This window comes from Vicugna pacos, chromosome 8 (genome assembly GCF_048564905.1).
Source record: "Vicugna pacos chromosome 8, VicPac4, whole genome shotgun sequence".
Taxonomy (NCBI): Eukaryota; Metazoa; Chordata; class Mammalia; order Artiodactyla; family Camelidae; genus Vicugna; species Vicugna pacos.
In genome coordinates, this window is record NC_132994.1 from 78,414,762 (window position 1) to 78,428,181 (window position 13,420).

A 13,420-nucleotide genomic window follows, 5' to 3' on the forward strand; every position below is an offset into this window, starting at 1 on the left:
CTCCCAAGTCTGCTAGGGGTGGGAGGGACCAGAGTGTTCAGCCTGGACACCCAGAAGGGAGGAGTGACAAGGGCTGCTCTGCAAACCCACTGTTGTGAGAGGAGCTGTACCCTGTCTCCTGGCCAAACCCAAGGTGGGTTCAGGGACTCAGGCAGCTTTGAGATGAGACGGACTCCCTCCAAAGACCTTAAAGATGAGGCCCAAGTCCCCGCCAAGGCAGGTGGGCCGTCCCGCACAGGTCCTCCCTGTCCTGTTCCTCCTCAGCATCCCAGGCAGGAAGCCCCTGTGTGATCAGGTCACATCTGGGAGAAGCACATGCTCTTTACTTCCAACAACTGCCACCCGGACGGCTGGAGCCCCTGGGCTGGCAAACCAGGGCTACTCAAGTGGACCCACAACAGCTCCTAAGCCCTCCCTGCCCAGGGCCCGGCTGCACGGCAACCCCAGGGCCCAGTTGCCTAGGGCCCGGCTGCACGGCAACCCCAGGGCCCAGCCCTGTCCTGTGTGTCTGCCTTGCTCTGGGACAGCCACAGCCCTCCAGGAGCCTGCGTCCCACCTGAGGGCAACGTCCCCAAGAAGGACAGTGGTTACCGACATGGCAGCAGGGCAACAGAACAGAAGCCACACTCCCCCAGAAGAGGAGGCGCTGTCGGAGGCAGAAGCACGTCGGCCCTCTCAGCTCTGCTGTCTGCGCGACACAGCCGGACACCGCCCCTCCAGGACAGTCAGCAGCGCCGCGAAAGCAGCCAGCCCCGTGGGGCTGTTCCTACAGATTCAGCCACGCTCACAGTCCCGCCTTCCACCGGGTCTGGGGCCCCCTCCACGGACAGTGCGGCCCAGGTGTGGGGCTGTCGTGGCAACGGCGGAGGTGCCGGCTGCCTGCTGGTGGGGCAACCGCCCCGACACCTCGCAGGGAAGGACCACAGGGTGCGCCGGGGAGTTTCACCAGAACTTTCCTCTGGACGAGGTCAGAAACACCGGAGGAAGAGGTGCCGTCTCCGTGTGTGTGCGTGCACAGGTGTGTGCGCGTGCACAGGTGTGTGAGGAGGGAGACTTTCCACCTCCAGTGTTAGAATCACTAACAAGGAACAACTATACTTTTCATAAAACAATTATTTATTGCTCCAAAGATAGTCAAACTCACTGAAAAGTGCAGCTACAGAGTGTCTCACAGGGGGAGCGACCCCCGGCAGAGACTCGGAGGAGAACCCCCAGCCCGGGCCCAAAGCGGGGCGGCCGCGTGTGATCTGAAAGAGAACTTTTAAAGGAGCACCATCTCTGGATGGATATTTAAAGTGCTTTAACCACTGATGCTCTCATTATATTTTTTTCACCAAATTAAAAATAATTATGCTCAACCAATCAGCATGCCTTCGAGACAACAGACAAAGGACGTACTTTCAGCCGGAGTACGGAGCACATGTAAGAATTTCTGGGGCTTTCTTTACCAAAAGGGGCAGAAGAGGGGTTTCAGGTGAGTTTCAGAAGAGACCCAACTTTGCAGCTGCTCACAGGGACCCCAAGATCGCAGAGCACCTAGAAATGAAGTCCAGGGTTGCCCACATGGAAGGTCACTGGGACAAAACCGTCTGCCGCCAGACAGGGCGACTCCAGAACCTTCCTTCCAAGGCTGCAGAGGCCAGCAAGGCCACGGACTGTTCCAGGTCTGATCTTGGTGTCTGCGAACCACCGTGAACACAGACCACAGGGAATTCCTCCTCAGTCTCAGAGGAAATCACATTTCAAATTCAAACACAGAAACGTTTTTGTTTATATCCAGAACAGGAACATGTTCAAGAAAACAACCTGAAAAGAAAAAGAAAACTCATGGTGCCGATCTACTGGGGCTCTTGGATCCTCAGGAAGAAGGCCAGCTTGAGCTGGCCAGTGGTCCCCACCAGTTCCATTTCGGCCACTTAAAGGAGGACACGCATGACGTCCAGCGTCCCTCACTTAGCACCGGTAAGTCCCAGGTAGTCTTTACACAAAATGCGATCAACACATCTCCTTATTAAACTTCCCATGGTGGCTGAAGTCGTCCCGAGCCACTGCTGTTTTCTGAATTTCAGATGTGCAATGTTGGGACTTGTTCCCCTGAGAACAAGCTCCTCTTCCCAGAAGGCGTCCCAGTCCTCCTGGGGCCAGGCCTCCTCGGAGCTGTGGGTGCCAGAAGGCGGCAGGGTCTGAGGCAGGATGGAGATACCCGTCCCCAGCCGCCCCGCGGGGAAGGCCTCCCCAGGCCCAGGGAGGAGGCGGCTGCCCGGTCAGGTGTGAGCGCCCACTCACCCGTGAGCTTTCTGGAAGATGCAGCCATCGTCAGGAGCTCCCCCCGGGCGACACCCAGGCTCCTTCCGGGCAGAACTGGACTCTGAGAAAGCACAAGACCCTAGTAGCCAGATGTTTCCTCAGCTTTGAAAATGGTTAACCTTCAGAATTCTCATGTTTGGTCATCAGTGGGATCGGTTTGCACAGGGGCCGTTTTTTAATCCATTGTCCCAGTTTTTCTAAACAAAAATGTACAGACTCACTTGAAAGCATAGTCACACCTACCTCAGCGCTCCTCATACAGCAATGGTACCTGCGTTTGAGGATGCTTCTCTCCCAGCACGGTTTCCACTTACACCAACGTTTCCAAGGTTTCAGAAGGACCGGTGTGTGCCCGTCACCCGGCAGAACCGTGGGAGCTGTTATCCTGCCAGCAAAATACTCACCCGTCACCTGACGCTGTTACGTCCTGTATCCCTGGTTCCCGGTCCAAACTTGGATACTCTGCTGGTGGAATGAAAGCACATAAAGCATCAACATTTAAAAATTCTCCCCTTTCATCCATCAGCCAACTGCAAAGTGACCTCCTCTTAGGGACAAATGTCTTCCACTCAGTCTGCAGAGCCCCAGTGGGTCACGGGGAAGAGCAAACACCAGGGCCACGGCCCCGGGTGAAATGCCACAAGCCAGCTGCGCCCCAGCATGTTCAGGACCCCGTCGCCTCACTCCCTCCGCAACAGGAAGCATTGCCTGGAAGCAGGTGGGAGGAGTGTGACTGCTTATTGCTCTTCCACCGACTTACATGGAAACAACTTGTTTTTAAAATTTGCAGGCAACAAAATAAGCACCTGCTGACGCTTGACCTGAGCCTAAGTCAGAGACTCAGGCTCGTCCTGCGTGCCCGACTGGCTGCCCCTGTAGGTAACGGCTCCAGAAGATTCTTTATCTCTAAATAAACCGCTAATTTTCTCCTCTCGCCACTGCTGAGTTCCGACCCTGGCAGCACTTGGCCCAGATGCAGAAGCGGACTTGCCCTGAAGCCCAGCAAGTCTAGTGCTTCCCTGGCGTGTGCGTGTGTGTGTGCCTTTCACCCACAAAGATACTTCACAGCACGTGGCTTAGATCACTGTGTCTCCCCGCTCTGTGTCAGGTGGCACTGGAGTGACCCTGGGCATCCTTGGGCACCATTTTAAAGGGTTCAGACTGGGGAGCTCCTGGTTCTGGCTCAGTGGGATGACCGGTGTGGTGTCCACGTACTTCTATACATGGTGAGCCACTGCTAACTGTTCTAGGGGAGGAGCACCTTCAGGAATATATCTGCATCCTACTGTATTGACCCAAACACTCACTTTTGCACTTAATTTTCTGTTCATAGTTTTAATTCTTTATTTTTTAAGAGGGCCCTTTGAACTGCGTAAGTCTTAGGTTTCCCAAAACCACTGCCAGAGCCTCCTAACTGGTCTCCCAGACAGGAGTCGCCTCTGTCCTCTACATCCACAGCCCCCCTTCTGAGCCATCCACCCATTCACCTCTCCACCCACCCACCCATCCAACCATCAGCCCACCCACCCATCCATCCATCCATCTGTTGACTGAAATAAACGTGCAGCCTAAAAGTTAAGAGTTATGTTTTATTTGGCGGGAGGACTCGAGCCAGGATGACAGCCTCTCAGATCGCTCTGAGGGGCTGCTCCGAAGAGGGAGGGGAGGGGCTAGGATATACAGGAGCTTTACAACAAAGACCAGGTAGTTGGAACAATAAAAGATTACTTGTTAACTGAAGGAAACCAGGCATCTCAAGTTAAATAATTCAGCACTTTTCTGTGTATGGGAGGAAGCAAACATTTGGGCTCGCTGAATTCATTCCTTTGACAAGCACCTAGCTATCCAGGGCCAGGGTCCTGTCCTTTCTTATTCTGAGTCCCCTCAGAGGGCACCACTGTGAGTGGCTGCAGAGGCCGTGCTGCAGCCGCTGATGACCTGGGCTCAGCATTCTTTGTTTACTGATGTGGTTGCAATATTTTCGTTCACACATCCACCCACCCACCCACCCATCCACATCTGATCTTGTCACCTTTCAGAGCCCCTTAAAGTCCTCGTTTGTCCCCTGTCCAGACTCCTTCGTGTGGCGGCTTACCCCCCCAGGACCTTGTTTCTGCCATTATTCTCTGTCACATCTTCTCCTCAGCTCAATTCTCCACACAGGCGACCCCCCCACCATAGCTCTCATTGGTCTTCAAACCAAGGAATAACAGGGCCTGGGGGTACTCGTCAGACCAGAGGACCCTTGAGTCTGCAAAGCACCCCAGGCCTTTCTTAGACTCCAGCTCAGGATCTATTTGCCAGATGAACCCTTCTCTCCCCTCCTGTGCCTCTGCGCATGCTGCCCCCGGGCCCTCGGAGAGAGCAGGGCTGGCAGAGTTCTCAGGCAGAGCAGCTACACAGATGGAGAGGGACTCTGAGTCATGCCTGCGGAAGAAAACCAGAAGGCGCACTGTAGTTCTACTGGGGTTTACGCCCAGCACGGCCGCTGGACCTCCCTCTCCCTGCCGGTCCGTTTGTGCCTGTGATGCAGTGAAATTATTAACAGCAGTCACGGTCACTTTCAGCAGTGTCCCAACCCTGATGATAAGCCACAGGGCCCCCTACGTACACACCAGTGTTATACACACCAACTCACTGTGGAGACGGAGACGAAACGCTAACTAACGCTACTAACGCCATCATCGTTACCGCTGCTGTTCTGAGCCGCAGCGTTAAGAAGCAGTTGAATAACCTGCAGCAGTTTAGGAATGTTTAAGAAATAAAATGTGATGGCACATCAGTCAGAATGGCCTCATTCAGCAGTCCACAAATGGTAAGTGCTGAAGAGGCTGTGGAGAAAGGGGAGCCCTCCTACACTGCTGCTGGGAACGCAGTTTGGTGCAGCCACTATGGAGGACAGAATGGAGATTCCTCAAAAAACTATGGTCCAGCAATCCCACTCCAGGGCATATATCCAGAGGGAGCTTTAATTCGAAAAGACACCTGCACCCCAATGTTCACAGCAGCACTGTTTAAAGGGCTAAGACATGGAAGCAACCAAATGTCCATCAACAGATGACTGGGTAAAGAAGAGGTGGTATATTTATGCAATGGAATACTACTCAGCCGTAAAAAGAATAAAATAACACCATTTGCAGCGACATGGACGGACTTAGAGATTATCATATTGAGTGAAGTAAAGCAGACACTGAAAGGCAAATATCATATGACATCACTTACATGCAGAATCTAAAAAAAAAAATACAGGTTCTATTTATAAACCAAAAACAGACTCACAGAGATAGAAAACAAACTACGGTTACCAAAGGGGAAAGGGAGGGGAGGGATAAATTAAGGGCTGGGGATTAACAAATGCACACTGCTGTATGTAAAATAGATAAACAGCACAAAACTGCTGTACAGCACAGGACACTATATTAGATTTCTTGTAATAATGTATCATGGAAACCAATCTGAAAGGAAAACATACGTATGTACGTATATGTATGTATAGCTGATTCACTTTGCTGCACACCTGAACTCATACTGTACATCAGCTACACTTCAATACAAATTTTTTAAAAAGAAGTAAAGTGAGATGGAATTTAGAAACGTGGTGATTTGGGTTCTCTGGGAGGAAGCATTAAAACCCATGGGCACAGGGCAAGTTTGGATCATCCCACAGAGATCATAATTATAATCCTTTAAGTTATGAGACAAAGAGCCAAAGCCTTAACTGTGACACAGAGGAAAACTATGCCTTTTTTCCTGCATTTGCCCTTCAAGTAAGAAGTGAAAATCTCCTGTGGTTTAGGGAAACTGGGGACAGCCCCGTGAAATGCTCCCAGAGTCTCAGGGGGGGTCCGCTGTGCTCTGCTGTGCGGGCGCACGGGAAGCCTTCCTGTCATTACACGTGACCGTGCAGGGTGGGAGCTGCAGGTCACGAGTCAGCACGCCTGTCTTTCCCGGTACACGTCGTCCATCCGGACCACAGTCCGCGCACACTCACCCTGATGGCCGCCAGCTCTTTCTACTCCTGCTCCACAACTTTGTGGCACTTCCCCCAAACTAACTTCCCCAAAGAGGAAAAGAAAGGCAGTGCCACACACACGCAAAAACACATTCTTATCAAATGTCTGAATCTCTTTACCAAAAATAAAAGTACTTTTTTCTTCTAAGTGTTCCAACTCTGCCATTATAGTGGAAAACCACAAAGAAAGAACAGTGAGGACCAGAGATAGAGACAGGCCCCCTGCAGGGAGTCCCCCCCCCCCAGAGTGAACAGGGCTCATCTTTCTGGCCAAGAAAAAGCTAGCTCAGTGACAGCCATCAGGTCCTGCTGTCCTTCCTGCGTGCGGAAGATGTGACGATGCCACGGAGCCCCCGCCGCACGTGGACTCTGCCTGGGGCCGTTTGCCTGAAACGAGCACAGAGAAACAAAGACAGGCTCAGTCAAGACATAACTGAGGGTCTGTGCCAGGTGCCAGGAGGAGCGAAAAATGAAGTACACGATCCCTACCCTTCAAGAGGTTGCTATTCATTTGGACAGATTTAAGCAAGCATATAAATTATCATGCAGCAAACCACAGTGTGAATAGCTTAAAAAAACTAAAACACCCTACAAAGTAGCACTTTAAGACAAATTTATGTTCCTCAATTTATTAGGGAAGAGAAAAAGAACTTGGACAGGCTCCTTGCTAAGAAAATCAGAGACGAAACTTCAAAAGTGAAATAACAGAGGGGCAGCTGGCACAGCCCTTGTGGTGCAGATGAGGGTCACAGACATCGGGACAAATCCCCCCACTTACTCTAGAGCTGATGTGCACGCAGAGAAGGAAATGGAGATGTTACATCTGTCCTGATGCAACACGCGAGCCAGTGACGCACACCATCGCTGCGCACTCGTCCGTCTCCAGTCTGCCGGCCGAGAGGACCTAGACGCGCTAATACCCCAGCAGCCACAAGCACACCCAGTGCCCAGAACTTGGCTTCTAAGCTGCACTCTCCATGAAAAGCCACCAGGGCACTTGGAGCAATGACCCTAAGACTGACTGGGGCAGGAATTACACAAGATAAACCCGGAGCCTCTTGTAATGTCAGAAAGTAGGGGTGAAGGCAGGTCAGAGGGACCCAGGAGCCAACGGAAGGGACCCCCAGTGGTCAAGGCTGGGATAGTCTGAGCAATGAAATAAAATCGTGTCGGATTAAAACCCAGAGAATGAAATAAATGTCCACAAGTCCATGCTGATATAAACACATGATCAAATAAACAAGCAGACCAGGGGGAGTAGGCCAGTCTGCACACAAGAATCCTGAGTAATTTACAGAGATGCTCCCTAAGCCGGTCCCTGCACATCGACCCCTTCCAGAGAGGACCATGTGGAAGGGGCAGGAGCAAGGTGGCAGTGGAGACACCTGGCAGCCACCCTGACCTTCTGGTGAGACGCAGGAGCAGGGGCTCGTTCGTCACGCAGCCTCACAAGCTGATGCCTGTTGACTCCTGCCTGGGGCCTCCTGCCCCAGCACCGCCCCTCCACCGCCCCATCCGTAACTCAACAGTGAAGACACCTTCCCGTGTCCGGTGAGACAGGAGGAGCCAGACACCAGGCGGGAAGTCGAGTGTCTAAGAAACGTTAGAAGGTGCACGTGAGCGCGTGTGCTTTATCACCGACCTGGGTGTGGGGCTTCATTCCTGCACGGGAGACTTTCTTCTATCAGCTTCTGTTAAAAGTCAGTCCTGGAATCATATTCTGACTTGAGTGATTCTGACAAAAGGAACGACACTCTGGCCTGTTCCTGTGAAAAGGGACCAGGGCCAACGAGCTGGGTGAAGGTGGAGTCACTGAATCTGTCAGCTCACAGTCGACCAGAAGCTCTGGGGACAACGTCTTCCCCGGTGTCGCGTGGCTCATGTGGTCACAGAGCTGCGAGGCAGGTGGCAGGTGCCCCACAGGCCTTGGTGAGCCAGGACCGGCTGGAGGACCAGCCTGGGGACAGGAGCAGGTCCCCCCGGTGCCCATGCCCTGCAGGGCCCCCTGGTGCTGACACCCCCCCTCACAGGCAGTGCAAGGACCCCAGAAGGCCACGGGGTGTGGCCCGACAACGAGGCCCCCTAGAGGAAGGCCCCACCTGCCACGGAAGCCGAAAACCCAGCAGAAGGCTGGCTTTCATCCTGAGATACGTGGCTAGGGACCCAGAAGCCGAGAACAAGGATGTGATCAAAGCAGAGACTGCAGGCAGTTTATTCTAAGTGCTTGCAAAGGAAGGGGACGACCGCGCGCGCGGGAAGGCGCCCTCGGGTCTCGTTCACCAAAAGCGAGCACGGGCGCCCCGAGACGTCTGGAACAACGCCCGGCCAGCTGACGCCTGGAACCGCTGACCTCTCAAAAGTGAGCGCACAGGACTGCTTTCGCCGAGGTCCAGGCGCCCTCAGCCCAGGGCGAGGTCAGTGAGCCGTGGGGAGGCCAGCGGGGTGGGGAACCGCGCGACCCTCTGCCTCCCCCCGCCCCCCCCAGACATGGGAAGAGCAGGTAAACGCTGTCCTGGGGGCTCCTCGTCCTAACGCAACCGCCCACCACTGGCAAAATGTGCTCGCTCAGAACCCCAGGGACGAGCCCGTTGCGCCAGCACTGAAGCCCGGGACTGTGCGCCTCGCCGCCCGCGGGAGGTCAGCCCGGCTCGACCCCGGCGCTGCCCACGGGGCGGAACTGCCCGCTGCGTCCCCGCGGTACGCCCGGGCCCGGCGGGGCACATCCTGCAAGCCACGGGTCGGAAACGTCGCCCAGGGAGCCGTTCCCAAGAGCCCACGCGGACCGAAGCGGGCCTACACGAGGCACTCTGTAGTGAAACGCTCTAAGCTCATTGTGAATGTTCTCTTGCCCTCAATCCCTCTCGCCCTCTCGCTGAAGGTAAATACGGCAATTGCCGGGCATGTGTTTCTGAAGAGGGAGCGCGTCTGCAGGAGGAACCGGGCCGGAGCTGCGGTCGGGAGCCGGCCTCCCGCCTGCGTCCCGGCGCCTCGCGCGGGGCAGGAGGGCTGCTGGAGCTGCCGCCCCACCCCCGCCCGTCCCCGAGGCGCGGGGCCCCCGGGCGCCGCCAGCTGCAGCGCCCCTCGTCGGAGGCCCGCCGCTCGCGGAGGCGCTCACCTGCGGGCTTCGGTTCGCGTTCTTTCGGACTGTCTTCGTTGCTATTTTTGGGGTGGAGTTTCTTCCTGAGCTGAGGGATTGTGCCCAGGGGGGACTGCTGGCTAAGCTCCTTGTTTTCCACTCACATTCTTACTAAGAAATGTGTTGGCTTTAAAGTACTAAACGTGGACTGATTTCATTCTGTTGCCACTCCGGTCCTTTGAGGCAACGAGACGGACTGTGCTCTACCCTCTGCTTCTCAGCGCTTCATCATCCGCATCTCAGAGTCACCTTCGCAAAGTGGGCGCGTGGTCTGGGTCACCTCCGGAGGGGGGGCTGGTGGCCCCCGACAGCGCCGCGCCCTGACCCGGACCCCGCGCCCCCGCCCCCAGAGCTCCCGCGCTGCGGCGTGCTGGACGCAGCCAGACCTCAGGCGGGGGCGGGGGCGGGGGGGCGGCTCGTCTTCCAGGTCTGGGCTGCGCTCCCCACGCAGCTGCTTGCTGTTAGTGCCTTCGCGGTAGCAGCAAGATTACCCACAGCCAAGTGTCGGAATTCTGACCCAGACGCAGCCAAAATTCCATCTGCCACGTCCAGGAGGAGGTGGGAAGCACGGAAGGAGGTGCGGTTTCCACACGCGCCGTCCTTCTCCGACGTCACCGCTTGGAGATAGAGCGTTTAAACCCCCGGGTAACGCGTGCACAATTCGAGGAACATGCGGGGACACTCGTGTGCCTTTCCAATTCGTTTTATGATACAGAAGAAAAAAAAGCAAGTCGGCTCAGAGTAAGTTAGTGAGGAACCCGCAAGGAGAGGCCGGAGTGGCGGCTGCAGGGCGGCTCCCACGGCCGGGCCAAAGCCCACCGTCCCGTCCCGGTCACTCCACCCACCAGGTTTAAGAGACACGAAGCCGTGAAAACGGAAGGCAGGTCAGAAAGGCCTTTCTTCCAAGGGGCCACTGTTGGCCGTGGTCCCCGGACGCCCAGGGACGCCTACACACGGCCAGCACTTAGAGCGGCTGCTGGAAACAGCTCGGAGACGCGGGGCTCCTCCCCGGAAGCCGCGCGCACGTGCGCTCGTTCGGCCGCCCCGCACAGCCCGCCGAGCGTCTCCGGGAGCCGCGCCCCGTAGCGCGAACGCCCGCGTCCGCCGGGGCTGCCCCGCTCTGTCCGGCGCAGGTTTGCCACTTCTGCTGTTGGAAGCGACTCTGCCACGACCAAGTGTCCGAGCACGGCCGCCTTGACTGTCTTTCAAAAGGCAGCGGCACTTCTGGCCCTCGTGGCAAACGCGGTTTCCGGAGCTGCTCTCTTGCTGAAAACAATTAAAATGCTGAATGCAGCTTTAAAACCACCTTCTTACGCTGCGTCGCTGAGCTGCCACGGGAGCAAGGAGCCCCCGGGGCCCAAGACGGGCGTCGCAGGCGCCGCTGGCCCGGGGGCCCGGGGCCCTGCGAGCCCAGGAGTCCGCCCGCTCCTGGGACCCTGAGCCCACGCGTCCCTGAGCGACAGAGGCCTCGCCGCAGGAGGAGCTGGGAGGGTACCGGCTCCTCAGCAGGGGATGCGGGCCGGGTGGGGTCGGGGGCCGAGGCAGACGCCCGCGGCGGAGGGCAGCCGACCCCCCGAGGAAGCCGGAGCGCGGCGCCGGGCCCGCCGCCTCCGCACGCCCCGGTCAGCAGCTCCGCCGGGGCGGCGCTGGGCTGCGGGTTACGCTCTGTCCTCACTGATCCATTTTTCATGGTTTTGTCTCGTTCCGTCAGTTGCTGAGAGAGGAGTGTGAACACCCGATCCTGGTTTGGAATCAGCCGCTTCACTCTTCCCTTCGGGTCGCTTCCGCTTCTTGCTTGGGGCGGCTCTCCTCCTCCAGGCGCGCAGCTTTACAGTCACCCCGACCCCCCTGAGGAGCGTCTGCGCCGTGCAGACACCCTACCTCCCTGGCAGGGCTCACCGTGCGAGTGCGTTTTCTCCCCGACGAACACACCTGCTCCAGAGACTGAATCGCAACATTTACATGGTTAAGAATAAGCTTTTCCGTCCACTTATTTTCTAATGCTCCATGTCACCTTTTTTTAATTTTACTTATTTATTATTGTATTATTTAATTATTTTGTTTTGGCAGAGGTGGTAATTAGGTTTGTTTATTTTTGGAGGAGGTACTGAGGCTTGAACCCAGGACTTCGTGCATGCTAAGCATGCACTCTGCCACTGAGCTATGCCCTCCCCCTCTGTGTCTTCTTGCATGCAAGGTTGTCTCTTGTAGGCAGCATAGAGTTTGGACTTGCTTTTTAGCCATCCTGAAATTCCCTGCCTTTTATTTGGAGTGACTAGACCATTAACATTTAATGTAATTCACTGATAATATTAAACTCAATCTACCATTTATCATTTGCTTCTGTTTTTCCCCTTTGACTTTTGTTTTTTATTTTACACACACACATCTTTCATAATTCTTCTGGACCCACAGAATGCTGAGTGAGAGAAATAAGTATTAAGTTTCTCACAACTATGTGTTTTTGGCCATCTCTTGTAGCCTCTACAGCTTCTGTTTCATAGAATTTTTTTCCATGTTACTTGGTGCATAAAAATCTAGAGATATTAAAAGAGATTTTAATTTTTGTGATGTTAACAGGTCTGGGATCCCAGGTTTTGTGAGCTTGAAAGTTGTATAATTTGGAATATCTCAAGAAAATTATACACATAAGAGAATAACATAAATTAAAAATTTTAAATATGACAAGTACCACAAGCATCACACAATTCCTTTTTTTTTTTTCAATGTAACAGCACAGCACACCTCTACACAAGTCTAACTGCCCTTCTGGCTGCATATTGTCTCATCTTTTCTTGCTAGGTCTTCTTATCATGACACTGTGTAAATCACAGTAGGTGGTTAGAGCATTTTTTGAAGTCACTCCAGCATTGAGATAGAAGTGGCTGTGACCCCCACATGGATCCCACTAAACTTCACCAAATGCACCCCTGACCCCACGTCCCCAGAGTCTGACTTTGCTGCAGCAATCCCGTGCCCCCCAACCATGGGAAACGTGGCTGAGGAGAGCTGGGCTGGAAAGAGGCATGGTCTTTCTCTTTGCAAGCAACAGCTCTGAAATTTCACAACACCTAAGGGCGTGAGCCTGCCACCGAGGACCCAGCGGGTCTGGGGAACAGCCTGAACGCTTCAGCATCTTAGCTTCACAGTAAACCCACTTCTGATAATGAATGACAAGAAAACAGCTAGCCGGTACCGCGTCCCCAGCACCCGTCCACGGCCCCAGCCTCTCCGTGTCTCCCCGGGGCCCACTTCCCAGCAACGTCGGGTGTCAGGAAACAGTGGGAGCAACACGGACAGTTTTAAAGAAAGATTGTTTAGATCAAAACCTTTCCCTTTATTTACTCAATCACTCATGCAACAAGTATTCAGAGAGTCCTTGATTGTTCTCCAGACTCTTGTCCAGTTGCTAGAGAAGCGGCCGTGAATAAAACGAGTTCTTGCCCTGGTGGGTTACAGTGTGGGGAGTGAGGCAATTGTTTTAAACAATCGCTTACACAGCTTTTCACACTATTAGAAATTATTTTAGATAATGTTTTTATTAAAATTTGAGTTTAATATTGGCTGAAAAGGCAAAGCTCACTTAATGTTCTATTTCTAAGAGACATACCTAAAACAAAGCAATTCATAAAGGCTGAGATTTTTAAAAAGTACCAAATGATAACAAGCAAAAAGAGAAAGTACGGTCCACATTCACACTGTATAAAGTGTGAGTCAAGGTGCGATAATTAAATATACCAGATAAAACTGTGTCTGACACGAACGAGGTAAACACGGGCAAACTCCAGTCTCCACCAGCAGGGTGTGAATGTCTCTTCTGTTCAAATCAGCACTGAAATAATCTCCTTCTTGCATCAACAGCTATAGAAAATGGCCAGTTCCCAGGCCTCCCAGATGCTGTTCGTCTCTTCCAGACTGAGGTGGGGTCTTCACCATTTCCAGTGTCTAATTTTCAAACTTAAAGC

General features: G+C 54.0%; 1 protein-coding gene across 1 annotated transcript in view; it reads right to left on the reverse strand.

Annotated features, from left to right (window-relative positions):
• Window positions 1–1,747: 1,747 nt before the first annotated feature.
• Window positions 1,748–13,420, reverse strand: part of WDR27 (WD repeat domain 27) — a gene marked incomplete at its 5' end in the record, with an annotated part of 181,339 nt that continues 169,666 nt past the window's right edge. Inside the window, 3 exon segments of the mRNA XM_072965942.1 lie at window positions 1,748–2,157; window positions 2,287–2,504; window positions 2,712–2,772.